This window comes from Brachycentrus maculatus, unplaced genomic scaffold, assembly GCF_059751285.1.
Source record: "Brachycentrus maculatus isolate JH-2025_06_01 unplaced genomic scaffold, ASM5975128v1 h1tg000328l, whole genome shotgun sequence".
NCBI lineage: Eukaryota > Metazoa > Arthropoda > Insecta > Trichoptera > Brachycentridae > Brachycentrus > Brachycentrus maculatus.
In genome coordinates, this window is record NW_028281077.1 from 882,501 (window position 1) to 901,086 (window position 18,586).

Below are 18,586 nucleotides of genomic sequence, written 5' to 3' on the forward strand. Positions count from 1 at the left end.
ATTATTAATGGTTTTCACTTTCTCAAGTTAATCCAGGAATAAAACCACCTCAAAAAATATGTTTAAAAAAATAAAACAAAGAAACTTCTATCATTACAAGTTATCACTATTTCATCCTTTCATCTTTTTTATATATTCAAAATTATACAATAATATTCAAATACCTAAAAGTCATAGTAGATTGCAAAATTTTATTCGTGCCCTATGCATCACTTGGTTCGGGTAAAGGTCAATAGTAGCAATCGTATAATAAAAAAGAGATTTATACATCACATTGTTTGATTTTCCCCTTATTTTTATTTTTTTTAAATTTGTGATAAATATATAAGTTATAAATATTTTTTATATGTATTTTTTCGTTGATATACTGTTTGCTGGGACTTAATCAATTTTCATTTATGTTAGTAATTTTTAGCATGCATCTTCAAAAGAAAAATATTTGTAGAAAAAAAAATCCATTCATGCATTCCAAAATTTCTTTAATTTAAACACTTAATGAAATGTATTTATAATGTAGCTCAAGTGCAAACTTCTTCCAGAAAAAAAACTATTTTTGTAGGTACAATATTTTGTATATACGAGCGATTTTCGTTGCTTACTTGATACGACAGAAAAAATAAGAAAAAGGCATAATACCTCAGTGTAGATGATCAATTTTTGACCATTTCAGATCATAAATTGAAGAAAAAAACTTAAATTGTAATTGATGACATATAAAAAATAATGTGTAATTCAAATATGTCATACTTTCTTAAATAATAAAACTTTGGTTTTTTGTAGGGACATTTTATAATATGTCTAACAGCTGGTCAAAACCTTTTGAAACCATGTAATAGGGGAAAACAGCTGTCATTTACTAAAACAAACTATCAGCATATGATGATTATAACAATCGTAGGTTTCTGAAGTACAACACCGAATATTAGTATATTTCGGATAATCGGGGTTCTACTTTATATAAATCAGAAAAGTTTCGTCATCGTACCAATATTCTAACATCCCTAAAGTATGAAACGTTAATTAATTACGTCGATCCACCCCTTCTCTTGGCGTCCATCTTTTACCAACCCCTCCCCTATTCCCGACGGTAGGTGGAGGGGGAGGTGGCCGAGTGGAGGGGGGAGGGTGTATTTACCAGTTCCCTTCTTAGTCTTTCCCGAAACCATTGTTACCTCTCCCCTATCTTTGTGGGCCGATTCACCCCTGTCCGCAGCCCTCACAACGGAATATCGTCGGTAGCTTCATCGCCGTTTATTAGTTTTCTAATAGTTTTAACTATTACACATTTATATTGAAATATCGACTAACTATGATTGTAATAGTTTATAAAACTAGACACCAATTGTATACAATTTGAAACGATTGATGACATATTTTGAGTATATTCATTTATTAATACTCTTCTTATCATTCATCGTTTACTTAGTATAGTCACGAATAAATGTTTATAAAAGTGGTTTTACGCAAAATAAACTATGAATGATAAGGAGAGTTTTATATTAACATACAAAAAAGTTATTTATGCTTTTAATAAACAAAACATATTCATTTATTGTTTTCTCATTAATTTAAGAGTTTATAATTTCTTATGTCAGAAAAAATGGTTTTCATATGATTTACATAAATATTCCTTTATTTTATTTTCGTACAAACACCAACACAAACATTTTAAATGCTGGATATCTTCAAATGGCAACAATATTTATGCTTTTGAACTCAAATAATACAATTTCAAAGCAAGGCAAAATATTAAATTTGGGTTTGACTTATATTTTTGGTTACCGATTTTACAACTAAACAACACGATGTGAAAAATGTGCATGTGTAATCTAACTTTGTATTTAAGAAAAATTCCAATTCATTCGCCTTCTTATAGCATTTTCATTAAATTTTATAATATTATTAATATTTGTAGCTTTGACTTAGTGTAAAAAGTAAAAATGAATAGATTTAGTAGACTTAAGAAAATCTTTGTTACGAGTTGTATTGTTTTTACTAGGATTGGAAAAGTTTAAGAGGTTAATAAAAACACAATGCTCGTCCACGTTCCTGCAATGCATGACATATACGCAAGTAAAAATAAATTCCTTATTCAAAGAAAATTCTAAATCTTAAATTGAAACGAAGGATATACAGTAATTAGTCCGTAGACTACGGCGCTATGTTCTCCTTCACCGCGGAGAGCAAAGCTTTGCCTGCTACAAACTAAAACGTTAGTAGATACGTACATAGTCCTTACAACGTTATTTATTGTCAGGAAATTAATTACGGACCTAGTAATTAGATTTTATCTGGAGACGCAAGCTCATGTGTGTGCGTGTGTAACGTGTAACGTGTAACGGGGTGCGGGTAGGTCGGACCGAAAGAAGGGTGGGTATCGTTAAAGGTTATTTTCAGGGATATGTTGGATAATGTAATACAGTTGACTTGTTTTCGGGTTTTGTTTCGCATCCCTTCGCGCGAGTGTATGTAGGCATTCGGGAAGGTTTAGTTTGCCGCGCTATGTACCGATTCGATAGGCCTTGTTTGCTAGAGGTAAATATGCCTTTTGATATATCACAAAGAATAAGTTATCAGGTTTGGGGAGTCCATTTTGTTTGCCTTCTACTCTCGTGTAGATTCTGCAAAGTGTGGGTTAATTAATTACTCGCAACTCGACGGACCGACATCTTTCGAATCGAATATGTTTTCCAGGGAAATCCTAATTAATTTGATGTCGAAAGTCAAATAGTATTCGACAGGATCAATAAAGCCTCCGAAAAGGTTCTGTTCCGTCGAGGCCATTCAGACTCTAGCCGGGGGATGGACCGATGGACGTAATCAGTGAATCGAGCGCCACCTATGCTTATCATAATATAAAAGTAAGTGATTATACAGTACCGGACTAAAATAACACGGAATTTACGCCGTTACGGTTCCGAAGAGTGGACGCTGTGCACATTAAATTCGATGCACGCGTCGGGGAATGGCGGAACGAATAGTCGTAAGTGCATCCGAATTCTGCCAAACATAGGCCTCGACCAAAAATCGTTAAAATTCATTCAATATGCTCGGGAGAGAAAATCGTAGACCTCTGCGCTGCTCAAAATAATTTATTATTACTTATAATCCTTATCCGCACCCAATGGTGCATAGGGCACTGCGTCGGATTGACGCAGTGTTATCTTGATCATTACTTACATGAAGGCAACTCTTGCGCTTCAGGAACCAGTCCAGGGTAATATTAAATAAATATTACAGTGCAAAATCACTGATATTTATTTTCACCCCCCTGGGAATCGAACCCGGGACCTCCAGCACGGTAGCTAAACACGCTGACCACTACACCACGGAGACGGACAAGAATAATTTACAAAAATTTAAATTTAAATTATTTTTTTGAAATTTCAACATAGAAAACAAAAAATAATTTTAAAATAACTCTTAATTGGATATTATCCAGATTTGTGAACAAGTATTTAAACACGCTCAAAAGGTTGTAAATTAATATTTCTTCAGACGATAAGTAAATTTTCGAATTTTAGATATGACGTCCAATCCTTAGTGATCTCGTGCACAACACGGAATTTTACCGTCCGGTAGTCCGGTTTTGAAAAATAAAATCGACCACGACAGTTTTGCGTGACCGAATTTACGCGCAACGTGTTCACGCACCGATCAAGAGCACCGCCACCGTTCCGAAGAAAGATGGACAAAAGCACAAGCCAATCCAAGCCAATCATCGTTTTATCACGCTAACTGAAGTGCCGGATGGTAAAATTCCGTCTAGTGCACAAACGCCCTTACTCAATAACAGAATATAATTATTATCTTTTAATACAAGTTCCTTAAGCTAACCTAAATGTAATATTGAAAATTAAAATATCATTAATGTGTTTGATATCTTTTAAATGAAAATTGTCATATTATTTTTTAACATCTCATCAAAGATGAAGAAGAATATGGAAGTCTGGGCATTTACGGGGCTGACGACCGTCATAGGCTGGTTTAAGTGATCACTTTGCACACGTGTAACATTCACCAATTCTACCCATTATTGACAACCACACTACTCAAATTCTTGGAAGTTCTATGCATATGAACCAATTTAAAAACCTTGTTCTTGAATCACTAGAACTTCACTAGAGACATCTATTGGTGAGATGTAAATAACTCCTGTAATTGGAGATAATAATATAAAAATAACTCCTGTAATTGGAGATAATCCAGATTTTGTGAACAAGTATTTGGAAACACTCAAAATGTTGAAAATTGTCATAATGACAAAAATTAAGATATCACAATTAATAATGCATACGAGTAGTAACATACATATAGGTATATTATACAACGTATGGAAGTGTATTGTATGGAGTCTGAAGAAGAAGGATAAAATTAGACCGAACGCAGTCAAAATGCAATCTTGCAGTGCGGCAAAACCATAAATGATAGATGTACGAATAGATAAGGAAAGAATGCAAGGCCGAGATTAGCATTATCGATGAATTTAAGAGAAGTGTGTTGAGATCGTTTGGATGATTGATGTGAATCGAATGAGTGAAGAAAGGAGAGTAAAACAAATTTATGAGGCGAATGTGATCGGTAATAGAAGCAAAAGAAGACCGTGAATGATTGTGTTAAAAAAGATGAAGAATTCATCGAAACACGTTTCACAATAGATTTTTAGGAATAGTCAGTCGTATTTACCGAGTTCAACTTTAATTATTCAAGGTTTGGCGCTCTATTCTCTCTGCCTACCCGTGCGGGGAAGAGGCGTGATGGTTAGTTAGTTAGTTAGTTAGTTAACTTAAATTATTTTATTCACATTTTTTTTTATCCGACGCATAGTCCTTGTATTTTAGCCATTTTAATTTGGTGCAGAGCTGCAGCCGCAGTCTGAAAACACAGCCTTCTCACACACACATGTACGGTAAAATAATACGCGCGTGAAAACGCACGCACGCACACATAGATGTGCATTAACGCCGGATAGAAAAACGATATTACTAGACTTTTCCATCTCAATTCGTTAATGATGGTGCAATAACTACTCGAACGGAAAAAAAATCGTCAAAAGCGTTGAAAAAATGTAAAAAATATTGGCAGAAAATCGTCAAAAATACTGGCAAAAAGGACTTACGGGGCCTCAAGGTTCAGTAATCAATAGCCTGCAACATAATTTTCTATGAGTTCAGGTAATATTTATCGTAGTTTTTTTTCTAGTTTAACCATGGTTTTAGTATTGAAAAAATTAAGTTTTTCTTCGAAATAAATACCATAAGTGTATTTGTAACTCGTATACGTACCATATTAACATTACATGAAATTTCATTTAAAAATATTATTCATATTTTTACTTGCTATTTTTTTATGTTTCTTAACTACGGCAAAATACATTTTTTTTAAATAAGATTTTTTTATTAGAATCACTTTTCAACTCGATTTTTTCTTTAGTTTAAGCGATCATTTATTAAAAATAGGAATCAAATTGTGGTAGAGTGACTTGACTCTTATTATGCCATCATACTCGTACACTGGTATGACGTGGGATTTTTTTTAAATATCGGTTGGAATCAAAAAAGTTAAATATCATTTTGACATATCAGCATAGATAAATAAGACTATGGAGGTGTGGGTTTAAGTGATTACACTAGCCAAATCGAGGAAAGAACGGTTTAAAAAATTATGAGGTGAATGTAGTTGGAAAAAGAAGCAGAGGAAGACCGAGGAAAATTTGGCTCAATCAGGTATATCAAATACTTAAAAGCGGCCGGGTCAGGAGTCGTAATAATCGTCGGGTATGTATGAGGAGATGCATGAATGTAGAAGAGGCGAAGAATGTTTGCAAATACAGAGTGGTGTGGCGTCCGATTCTCTCTGCCTACCCCTACGGAAGCGGCGTGATGGTTAGTTAGTTAATTAAATTTACAATCCTACCCATGATTGACAACCACACTTCTCTAAATCAGGAAATTTAATTTATGCATCAATTGAGACCTTCCTTTTCTTTCTTCCTTTTTTCGATACCATCTATGGTTGATTTTAGTAAGATTTTCAATGAGCAGACCTTTGTAAATTGTATGTAAAATTCTCCCCGGATAATTTACCTACTTGGAGAAGTCTGGTTACATCGCATTAAATTTTTATTATACTTGTATTTTGACCATGTATTTATTCAAAATATTTTAATGTCTATAAGATATTCAACATTTTTTGTTGTTGTTGATATTTCATGATTGATTTTTTTAAATGATTTTTTAAATTATTATTCGTAGACTGTAGTGATGTATTTATTCGTGATCAATGTGAAAAAGTGTGTGTCCATCGTAAATATTTTTATGTTCATACATTTTATGCTGCTGAATAGAAATACCTTTTTTTTTTTTTAAATAAGGCATTCCACCCATATACAAATACCTTTACATTTGGCAAAAATATTATTTAAAAATATTATTGAATGTAGAATCAATGCCAATTCCCTTATAGTATGTAAGTCTATAAATTATATTGACCCGTGTTGTTTTCGACGATTATAGTAAGACCCAGTAAACACAGAAGATGTTTTAAATTAAATGATCCATATTCCAGATTAGAACCTCAAAAATCTTGATATTAATGCCTTTATTGGCATAAAATATTTTTAAAAAATATAATAAAGAATCGATGACAATTTATTAAATTGAGTCAATAAATAATATTGACCACTGCTGTATTAGACGATTACAGTAAGACCCAGTAAACACAGGAGATGTATTGAATGAAATAAGCTGAATTCTAGATTAGAATTCACATAAATCAGTCATATGTCTTCCAGCTTCATGTTCCATCACAGAAGTTTTTAAACCTGGGCCCGCAAAAATACTACGTGCCAAAAATTCATTGTAGACTCTCGATTAACCGGGATGAATCCTATCAAAAAAGCCGCCGGAATTTTCCATAAGTAGTCTTTCAAGTGAGTACCTTTATAATTTTTTTCTTGAATGTTTTTCGCAGATACTTTGTGGCACATTTTATAAACTTTATAAAATTACACAAGTTTGTTTAAACCACTTTTTTATTATAAGTACACTTTAACCTACCGGTTTCGACAAGAACCTTGTCATCATCAGGGTTTATTAAATTCTAAAACATTAAAATACTCATAGTTAATTACATTCCCTTACCAAAAACCAAGTCCCTTACAAGTTTTTGGAAAGGGAATGTAATAAATGATGAGTGTTTTAATGTTTTTATTGTTTTAGAATTTGATAAACCCTGATGATGACAAGGTTCTTGTCGGAACCGGTAGGTTAAAGTGTATTAATAATAAAAAGTGGTTAAAACAAAGTTTATTAATTTTATAAACCTTTAAAAATGTTTATAAATGTTAATACAAATTAATGAAAATGAATATTCATTTCTTAAGTAGGTACTTTAGAACATTGTATGGATGGTACGTTAAAAGGGAGAATATAGATTATTATTTCTATCTAATACGTTTATAGTAAAGAAAATAGGAAAATGATGTATTTCGATACATTTAGTTAAATATAATATGGTATATCGTAGTCATAGAGGAGAAAGTGACCAAGTGCATTTTTTCCAAAAACGTGATCATTGACTATTTGATATCTTACTAGCTTAATATTGCCCTGAAAAAATCCCAAAGCAATTTTAAGCTTGGAAGTTTAATATATTGACTTGTTAAAATGAAAAACTGCATTGATGTTTATTTTCTTGCCAAGCAAAAGTGATTTAAAAGTGATCACTTTCTCGTGTACGACTACAATATGTATCTGCAACAGCTCTAAATATTACGACAGTATTTTTTTTTATGTGAACTAAAATTAAAATACCGTTAATAAAATTAGTATATTACCACTCACCGTGAGTGGTTATATACTAATTTCATTAACATTTTTGTAAAAAAAAAAATAAGTAAAAATGACTAACCACAAAGTAAATGCTTTAAATATTAATAATATTGAGAATATTAAAATACCGTTATTATTTTCTATCGAGTAGCTTTCGATATAAAAAATACTAGTAAAAATTTATGGATGTGAAGCAATAATTTGGTGAAACAAATATACGTAAAAAGAAAAAGAAGCAGACGATGGCCGAGGAAAACTTAGGATGGTCAATGGTGATTCAACTATTTGAGAGTAGACAGGTTAGAAGTAGAGGAGATGTATGATGGAAGAGGTAAAGAGTGTTTACAAAGGTAAAATGGTACGGCGTTATATCCTCTCCATCTACTCCCATGGGAAAGAGACGCGACAGTTAGTAAGTTAGTATGTTTATGAATTAGCTATGAATATAAATATGTTAAAACTATTTGAAATAACATTTATTAAATGCGTAAAAACCAAGAAGAAATTGGTTGATTTCAAATGATCTATTATAATAGATCATTTGAAATCATTATTACTCTTTATGTTATAACATAAAGAGTAAATCCACTCACGAGAAAGTATAGGTTATAAAACTTATAAAGTTGAAGCCTAAGTAGTGCCATGATAAGCGGTGTTGCATAAGCCGTAGCTAGATTTAAGAGTCAGTCGGACGTGAGGTTAACTATTTAAAAAAATTTGCAGTAAGATCAAAGTTCTTCTGTTGTTGGCTTAGAGTCTAAACCATCAACAAAAGAACTTTGATCTTACTGCAATTTTTTTTTAAAATTGCACTAAGATCATTGCAGTAAGATTTTCTAAACTTTAGACCCTTAATTGTATTCTTTGTATTTAAACCTATATATACCCCTTAATATATTTTTTGTTCGTTAGTTTTATTTTTTTACCAGATAAATATATATATATATATATATATATATATATATATATATATATATATATATATATATATATATATATATATATATATATATATATATATATATATATATATATATATATATATATATATATATATATATATATATATATATATATATATATATATATATATATATATATATATATATATATATATATATATATATATATATATATATATATATATATATATATATATTAATAAAACAAATATATTAATTAATGTCGCATATATAAATAAAACTTATTAAAATAGTATATTTTTTTTAATATAGAGAAATATTGGTGTTTTTATTATTAACACAAATATTTCAATTTCATACTATTTCTGTGAGCCTAAGCGGCTCATTATTAGAAATAGGTATCAAATTGTGGTAGAGTGCGTTCGAACCGAGAAACTCTGACTTAAGAGTCCGCGACACTAACCACGGGACCACAACCCGACACAATGAGTTTTCAACGAATTTTAACATTCAAGTGTTTAATTAAAAAAAATCAACATGTCATTCAACAAAGTTAATGCAAATTAACAAATAATCTACTCTTTATGAAACGAAATCTCCATAGTATTAAGATGGAAAAATCAAAACATGTGAAAGAGGAATTTGAAATGTTCGTTTAAAAACCTCTGTTTCATTACAACCAGCGAAACGCATTTCCACTGCCGCCCCTCCCCTCATGCATCCCTCACCCCCGCCGCAGCTGACCACCCACTGCACAAAATGCATAATGCAAACGCCTGGCTCAAATAAAGCGTGCTCACAATCTATGAAAAACGCCCCCGGCTGGGAAAGTATTGGTTTGGACGGAAACGCTCAGTCGCCATGGCAAAAAGGCAAAGGCTTTGTATTTAGAGGCCTAATGACTATACAATAAGCACTAAATTAATCGTTCGCGATATGTTTTTTTATTATTCAATTTTCATGCTTCAACAGTATCAACAATGTTTGGGAACCCCAAACGACAACATGAAAACATCAAAAATGCTTATTTTCCCTTACACTTACAACCAAAATAATTTGATGAGACATTTTAATAAAAAAAAACGCACAATATGTCATTGATTCATTTAATTGATATTTAATAAGATACTTCAAATGTTTTAGTACCCTCAGTAGGTACATTTAAGAGCTTTTAAAATGTAACTTTGTTTTGAAATCACTATAAATATTTTATTTTAACTTAATTATAATGTCTACCGGTTTCGAAGTTAACCGCTTCTTTATCAAGACTGATGAATACTAAAGTATTAACACGTTTTAACACCATCTACTAAACAATATTCAAAAATTTTTGACGGTTAGGGAAAGAAGCTTAGAAGGTAAATTAAAGAGCATTTGGCTAAAATCCAATACATATCATTCAATATACTCAAAAGCCTTATGCTAATATCAGAGTTTGTAGCTTTATTATTAGTTTGAATCAGTAATTATGGGAATTGTGGAAAATTAAAAAAAAAAATTGAATAAAAAAATAAACACATATGAATATGTCGAACGTTTATCTTGATACAATTTCGTGTGCTATCCGACACCCGATTAATATTTGCATAATTTGTTGCACTTGTAGCTTAAAACTCATTCCTTGCTTGTGAAAAATTCAAAGGGTGTGATTTGATTGAAATTTAATCAATGCATATGTATTATATGAACGTCATTTTTTTTTGAGGATATGTGTCGATAAGTATCTAAAAGTACCATTGTGGTATTTTTATTTAACTTGTACAAACGATTATTGCCATTATTGTTGATAAGTTAAATACGCGACTGATCACCTATTTTTCTACGATTTTCGAGGTCATGGCTTTTATATCTCAGTAAATATACGTAATATCAAGGTTTTTTTTGTAAATGCAAATGGCCAAAATAATTTATTAAAAATATGCCAAAATGTGACGAAAATATTATTTAATTTCTATAAATAACCAATAAAGTAAAATAATGCATTATAAATAATGACTTGATAAATAAAGTCAGGTTAAATTAAAAAGGAAGTTGCAATACGTCTTCGAAAAACTAAAGTTGTAACATTAGATTCTTAGGATTAAACCGTATCAAAATTTGCCACAAAATTTGAATCCTATAAATCAGTCATCTCCAAACTATTTTGACAGCGTACTCGTATGACGAAAATAATCATCAATAATTATAAATTTTAACTTTTTTATATTGATTTGTATAAATTTATTATTTAAAACCGGTTTTTCGGGACACAACCGAAAAACAATGCATTTTTTATATTATTGTATGCATGTTTTTTTTCGATTAATTTTAAATAAAATAATGTATGGTTTGTATTATAATATGATTTGACGGTAAATTATAAAATAAAATTTTTAATTATAATTTCAATAAAATCTTACTTTATTCCCTTCGTTAATGCAACCTGATAAAACTGTATGAAACGTACTCTCTTTGTAAAATAATTGACGAATCGTCGTGTATGATATTCCCTATGTTAGTGAAAATAATATACCACTCACGATTAAATACATAAATCTCAACTCATAAAAATAAAACAATATGAATTAAAAAAAAATCACATTAAATTTTAGAAATTATAAAAATCACTTTTAGGACAATAAATTTTATCTTGAAAAATGTGAAAAATCAAACAGCATAAAAACTATTTTTTGTATCATATTTATAAACGTTAAAATAATAAAATACTTACGATTAAATACATAAATCTGAACTCATACCACTAAAACAATATGAATTGAAAAAAACTATTTTTCAAATTCATGTATGTGTATGAAAATCTCCCACATGTGTTATTAAAAACTATTCACCATAACTTGTACTAAAAAAGTATTTGAAAAACAGAAATAAAAATTCGTGTATCCTTTGTAACTGTTTCTTATCGACTGCTTTTAATATCAAACATATTCCCCAAAATCAAAATTAATATTCAAACGAAACCTGTATTTTTTCACACAGATCACGGAATTTAAGATGAAGCGATTTCCATATCCTTGTAATTTTGCATATAAAATTAGGTTATTCCTTTGATAAAGCGTTCGCGAGATGAACCAGTTATTCCAGTGTCCGAAGTACTTGACGGATAATTCCAAAGATCACTTGCGTTATTAAACGAGGGGTCAGTTTTGACCCCAACGGTCACACGGTCCAGCTAGGAGGTCAAGAAATAAAATAAAGGGGTGAAACGGGGTGAAGCTGTGAAAAAACGAGAGTAAGGGTTAATACGCAGAGGTGAAAAGAATAATTATTTGAATTCTAAGGTGATCTCCGTGAATTTAAGCAAATTTATGTGAGAAGATAGAGTATTTTGCATTTTATTTCGGTTATTTTATAATTTAATCGATTGAATTTTATTTTAGACCATTGAAGTCTATCTTATAAAGATCGTGAAACATAACGTATTTATTGTAATTTAAAAAGAATATGTAAATATTTTTTTTATCCATATACTCGTAATTACGATTCTATGGGAACACTCATAAAATCTTCATCTATAGAAGATGTTGATAATTTTATCATTAAGAATTTTCATAAAAAAAATCTTATTTAAAAAAAAATCAGTGTATATTTTATTTATCGATGTATTTTTATAATAATGTCTAATTTTTTATTTGATAAATACCTATTTAATAAGTATTTCATTTTAAAATGCAAACAGTTTTTAATAAAATAATTTTCTTTATCAAAAAAATCATTATGTTTTTGAGAGTTTTGCATTACGTAAATCCTTGATTACTCTTCATCAGATCCTTAACCGTACCAAAGGGTGCATAGGGCACTGCATTAAATCTCGAAACGGTGTTTATTTGATTGCTAGCTAAACGAAGGCAAGATGATCAATCTTGCACTCATGATCTTGGACACAGGAGTGGAATATATTTGTGTCATGTAAGAAATATCGCAGCAAGACGTTACAGCATCAATATCGTCAAACACTCGTACGTTCAGTTGTACCAAATCTGGTTTTTCGGACAACCCTAGGGGGTTGATTGTAGAGAGAATAGGCTCCCCTAACAGTAGTGTATCTAAGTTGTTTTGTTGTACTGGGCAACTTACAAGTATCGTGAGTCAGGCAACCATTTAAAGAATTGTTTATACTATTTCTTTTTTTTTCTTGACCACAAAAATGACCCTTAGGTTTGTGGTGATCTTTCGCGTTAACCTTGTGACGACACTTAACCCTGGGATTACGTATTTAACAATATTAACTTGTTTGGCACCAAGTTTGGCAAGTATACGGTCAATTATTTGATTAACGCTCACAAAATAAGGTTTGGCGTAAAAAAAACTATGTCTTTTGAAACAAAGGTTATATTATGATGAAAATTTGTTTTTTTGAGTAAAAATAATTACTTATTTGCACGAATTTAGTATGTTTTTTTTTATTATTTTTATTATATAACATATAAAAGCTAAAAATCAGGCGACTTCTACATACTAATAGTATTTGGATAAGAGGAAGGTAGGTACTAGGAAATCAGAAATAATATCGCCAAGGTGCATTGCTCGTTTATAAATTTACAGCCCGCTTCAGTATCTTGACATTTGGAGACCGGCGGCTTTGAAGCCGATCGAGTGCACTGTGCACTCATCCCTCGCTTTTGCAATATTCAAAATGCATCCACAGCCACCCCGTTGCACTTTCGGGAGCGCGAGAAGGAAGCGGGGGAAGGGGGGGGGGTGAAACTACCATTCGCATTTTCAGTACGATTCTGTATCTCGCTTCTCACCCACATACGCGTATGTGTTAGGCAACATCAAACTAAGAGGTGAAACAAAAAACTGAAGATCAATTTTTTATCCATGAATTTTTTCAAAATGTCTGTAACAGAATCTTTGTGAAATAATTTCATAATACCTCGTTCTTTTTTCGCTGATATTTTGACTACATCTAACACTGTATTTTTTTAATTTAAATATTTACCTATATACATATTTATAAACATTAAATATGTTTAATAAATATAAGGGTAAAAATTCAGTAAAATTCACTTTAACCCCTGGCGATCAAACTCGAAACATCAGCATAGTAGCCAAATGTGCTAACCACTACACTATACGAGTATAACTGGAAACAAAACTTAAGAACAAAGAAAAAATCTACAGTATTCAAAACAGTTTGTTCTTTTGCAGATTGGTCAATTTATCATTAATATATTGAGTGTATCCAAATATTGTCATATTTTTATCTCACCAATAGATGTCTCTAGTGAAGTTCTAGTGATTCAAGAACAATGTTTCAAAATTGGTTCATATATAAAACTTTCAAGAATTCGAGTAGTGTGGTTGTCAATTATGGGTAGAATTGGTGAATGTTACACGTATGTAAAGTGATCACTTAAACCAGCCTATAACAGTCGTCAGCCCCGCAAATGCCCAGACTTCCATATTCTTCTTCATCTTTGATGAGATGTCAAAAAAAATATATTCGTGCATATTTTTCTATATATCGGTGTGATGGTAGTAGTATACTATATGATATATTATGTGATCACTTTATACACTCGTAACGTTCACCGTTCTGCATATCAACCGTTCATATCAAAACAATAGATGCGTCGTCTCACCCGAGAGATACTTTTGATGTTTTTCTTGATAAATCATCCATAAGGGTGAAAAATGCATGAGTATATGTATGTACGTGAAGGAAGTTATGTGTGTATATCAGGTCTGAAGAGTGTAGTGTTTCATCCTCTTTAACTAACACTGCAGGGTACAGTGTGATGGCAGAAGAAGTAGTAGTAGTAGTAATAATAATAATAATAAATTTTGATAATTTGTATAGCGCCATTTTTGTAAAATACTACCCTTTGATACTTCTAGAACAAAATCTCCACTTCGTACTTCCGAGATGAAGACTCTTCGATCCGTAACCGGAAACAAATTCCGAGATCGAGTAAGAAATACCGACATTCGGAGCATGTGTAAGACGGAGGATATCGTGAGGTGGGGACGACAACGAAGGCGATACTGAAAGGAACATATAAACAGAATGTCAGAAGACAGACTTCCACGTATCGCTCTCCAAAGCAACCCTGAGGGACCCAGACCCCCAGGCTGACCTCCAAAAAGGTGGAAAGACAGCTGGGAGTCAACATCCCAAGAGCTACAAGCGGAGGCACAAACAGATCCTTAGGATCTAGAAAAAGAAGAAGAAGACTACCCTTTATTGTGAATGAATTGGGGAAAAGAAGATAGTGGAAATGATTTAGCAAACAAATGTGTTTTTAGTATTTTTCTAACGATCTTCTCGCTTCCACTATTTCCAACTACTAGTGGTAGAGCGTTCCACGCCATTGGTCCGCAACAGCAATGGCACGCTCGCCAAATTAAGTGCGCTGTAGTAAGTATACATTTAATATGTAGTAATAATTAATATATATTCCGAACGAAGAACAAATTATCGCGCGAGGCTTCCGCACCTGTTATTTCGGATGGAACTTCCTCTTAGAGTCCGGAACACGATAAACTTATATCCGAATGTTAATGAAAGTGTTCAACAGGGACTTGGGGCACATAAAGCGACCGGGCTTCAGACTGCGGGAACTAAAAGTTATTTATCACTCGCTTCAACAACTTGCGAAAGTATTCGTGCGGGCTTTGGAAATGTTGAGAACAGCAGAGAATAGTACGGAATATTTAAATGAATACAGTGCCGGATGGTGCCTAGGGAAATAAATTTGCCCGACTGACAGGGGGGCAGGGGCGGCGCTGGGGCGGGGGCGGGCGGCTCTATCGAGCCAGGGCGGTAGGCGCATCATGACGACAGAATCCACGCAGGACGAAAACTAAACGAAATTCGGAGGTAACGTTATTAGCAAAATGTTTATTGACTGAAAGCAAACATATCGCTGGTTACATAATGTAAATACAGCTAATAAACGCATTATTATTTGCGATATTAGAGCTAGCGCTGCTCTCTTTATTTATTTACATAAACATTTTAATCATCAACAAAATAAACAAAATTTTACACAAAAATATGATACAATGATTTTTCCTTGTCGTTATATTTAAAAAAAGGGAAATATTCATATTTTCATTTTTTACAAAAATACTTCAATATTACACTATTTCTGTGAGTCTAAGCGGTTTATTAATTAATATAGGTATTAAGTTGTGGTAGAGTGGGTTCAAACCCAGAAACTCTGACTCAAGAGTCCGCGACACTAACCACGGGACTACAACCCGACACACGAGTTTTTAACGATTTTTTACGGATCAGACTAGTTGAAAGAAAATATAAAAAATTTCAGTCAAAAATATAATACGAAAATTGTAACTTTTTGTCTCGCATGAATGAATGTCTAAAAAGAATAACATAGAATACTTGTAATCTTATGTCTCACATAAATGAATGTCCAACAAGAATATCATAGAATAATTGTAACCTTATGTCTCAAATAAATGAATGTCTGACAAGAATATCATAGAATAATTATAACCATATGTCTTATTTTAATGAATCTTACATAAATCGTATGTTCAAATAATATTTTTAATATTTGAAGCGTTTACTTTGTGATTAGTATTTTTTTTGTTAAGAATAATATTAGTAATGTTAGTATATAACCACTCACCGAGATTTTTGTCTACCGGTTTCGAGAAGAAAAGAAAATACTCCGGTCAATAATTTAAAAATTGTACAAAATTTCAACCCATATTACCCAGCTAGAGATTTTTTTAGCTTCGATCGTAACTGTAAACTGCATGCAACTTTTAAGACCCCTTTCATCAGCGTAACACGCGTAATCCACACACGCTAGTGGACTTAGTATTTCACTAACAGCTGACCAAAGAGTTACAATAATCTAATATGTCTTGTGCAAAGTGTTTAGTTAGAAGTTACTTTCCAAACTTAACTATTCAGAAGCGTTGCAAAACGAATAAGTTTCTTGAAAAGTTAAACAAATGTGTTAGGGGAGAAGAAAGAACAAAGAATGACTTTCGAGGGGGAATTTTCATTTGAAAATCAACGGAGAGGTTGTTAGGTTTAACCCTTTGGACGCGTAAATCGACTAAAGTCACCCGAATGTTTTTCTCCTTTGGACGCGTAAATTGACTATTATCCATGGCTTTTACAATCCATGGACAAATAAAATAAATTTTATACATACTTTATTTTTATGGAAAATTTCCTTTTTTCAAATCAACATTTATTTTGTTGCTTAACGCGTTCAAAGGGTTAAAACGTTAGTTTAAAGTAATTAGGGATAACATATGTTGTTTAACAGTAAGAGATAGATCATTGCAGTCTAGAAGCTGTTAGGAGAAGTAATTACTGATGAGGAATGCAGTGTACTTTTACGTGAATAATGATAGACTGAAGCCATACGTTTTTTATGAAGACTATTGTTATTTTTGATCATATGAATATTGTATTGATGTCAGAATAAGGAATTATATTTTTTAATTTAAGTTAAACTTGGTAAATACCACTTTTTCTTAAAATCTATTGTGACACGCATTCAATGCATTCCGCATCATTTTCAAACAACACGAATGACTCGAAATTCATTGACACACGTATCACAATAGGTTTTAAGAAATAGTGGTATTTACCAAGTAAAACTTAAATTAAAAATGGATACATTTTACTGAAAAGTGAATGCCAAATCAATTAATGAAATTAAAGAATTCTATAAACAGAGAGCATGAAATATTTTGATCATCCTCTTCGTGCGTTTAGCAAAGATTCATTTCATCTACCACCAATACAGGTTTCACCAGATGACCAAATAATAGTTTTTGAAACATTTGAGGAAACTCGTTTTACATATCAATAATTAAATAAAACAACAACTTTAATTTCTTGAATGTTTTTCGCACACTTTTGATACTTTGTGGCACTTTATAAAATAAAACAACTTTGTTTTAACCACTTTTTATTGATACACTTTATCCAACCGGTTTCGACAAGAACCTTGTCATCATCAGGGTTTATGTACTAAATTCTAAAATATTGAAATACTCATAGTTAATTACCCTTCCCTTACCAAAAACTTCCACGCACTCCGTACACCATAGAAATATGATGAAAAAAATATGATTTAAAAATATGATTTAAAAACTCCTAAATGTTGTTTTTATTGTGCATTGCGTAGCGAATACGTCAAACTTAAATTTCACATATAAAGCCATGGTCGTCCTTCAAAACCACTCCAGAAAGAATTTCAAAAGGAGAACTGACCTACTCTACACGGTGATTCATTGTCGTACCTTTTTTTATTTGGCGCTTTCCCTTTCTGGCGAGCGTTCCCGCGGCGGGTGCGAGCGAGAGGGAGGCATTGCACATGGCTTGCGGACTGTTGGCGGGAAATCGCAAATAATTTCCCACGGCTGCACGGAAAAACGACCCAACGGAACTACGTACACACTGTATTAGGTGGCAAGGAAAATGGACGAAACAAAAATGGCAGGGCGAACCGCTGCCGAAATCGGAACGATTTATGTTTTGTTAATTATTAATAAATAATAAAATAACATTATTGTTTTCTTTTTTATGTATTAATTTTAACCCTTCACTGCATAGTGTATCAGATTTGTTACATACCCTAAAATTAGTGTTAAAACGTTTTTTTTTAAATAAAAGTAACCATTCTTTGTTGTTACTGATTAAATACATTCATAACTCACGTATATAGTTCATAATTTAGCCAAAAGACGCACTATGAACGACAAAATAATAACTTCACTTGTCTCTCGAAGACGAACTGACAATAAAGTCATGCAGTCATGCAAAAAAAGTCATGCAGTGAAGGGTTAAATCAAATGCAGATTTTCTGAGTCTACTAAGTTGTATTTTATTATCAA

The 18,586-nt window shown here is 31.8% G+C and overlaps 1 long non-coding RNA gene across 1 annotated transcript in view; it reads right to left on the minus strand.

The window, feature by feature from the left end:
* LOC148304144 (uncharacterized) overlaps positions 1 to 18,156 on the minus strand; it is a 192,753-nt gene extending 174,597 nt beyond the window's left edge. Inside the window, exon 1 of the long non-coding RNA XR_015838382.1 lies at positions 17,993 to 18,156. This is a non-coding gene — a long non-coding RNA (uncharacterized LOC148304144). The remainder of the gene's footprint in view (positions 1 to 17,992) is intronic.
* Between the last annotated feature and the right edge of the window lie 430 nt (positions 18,157 to 18,586).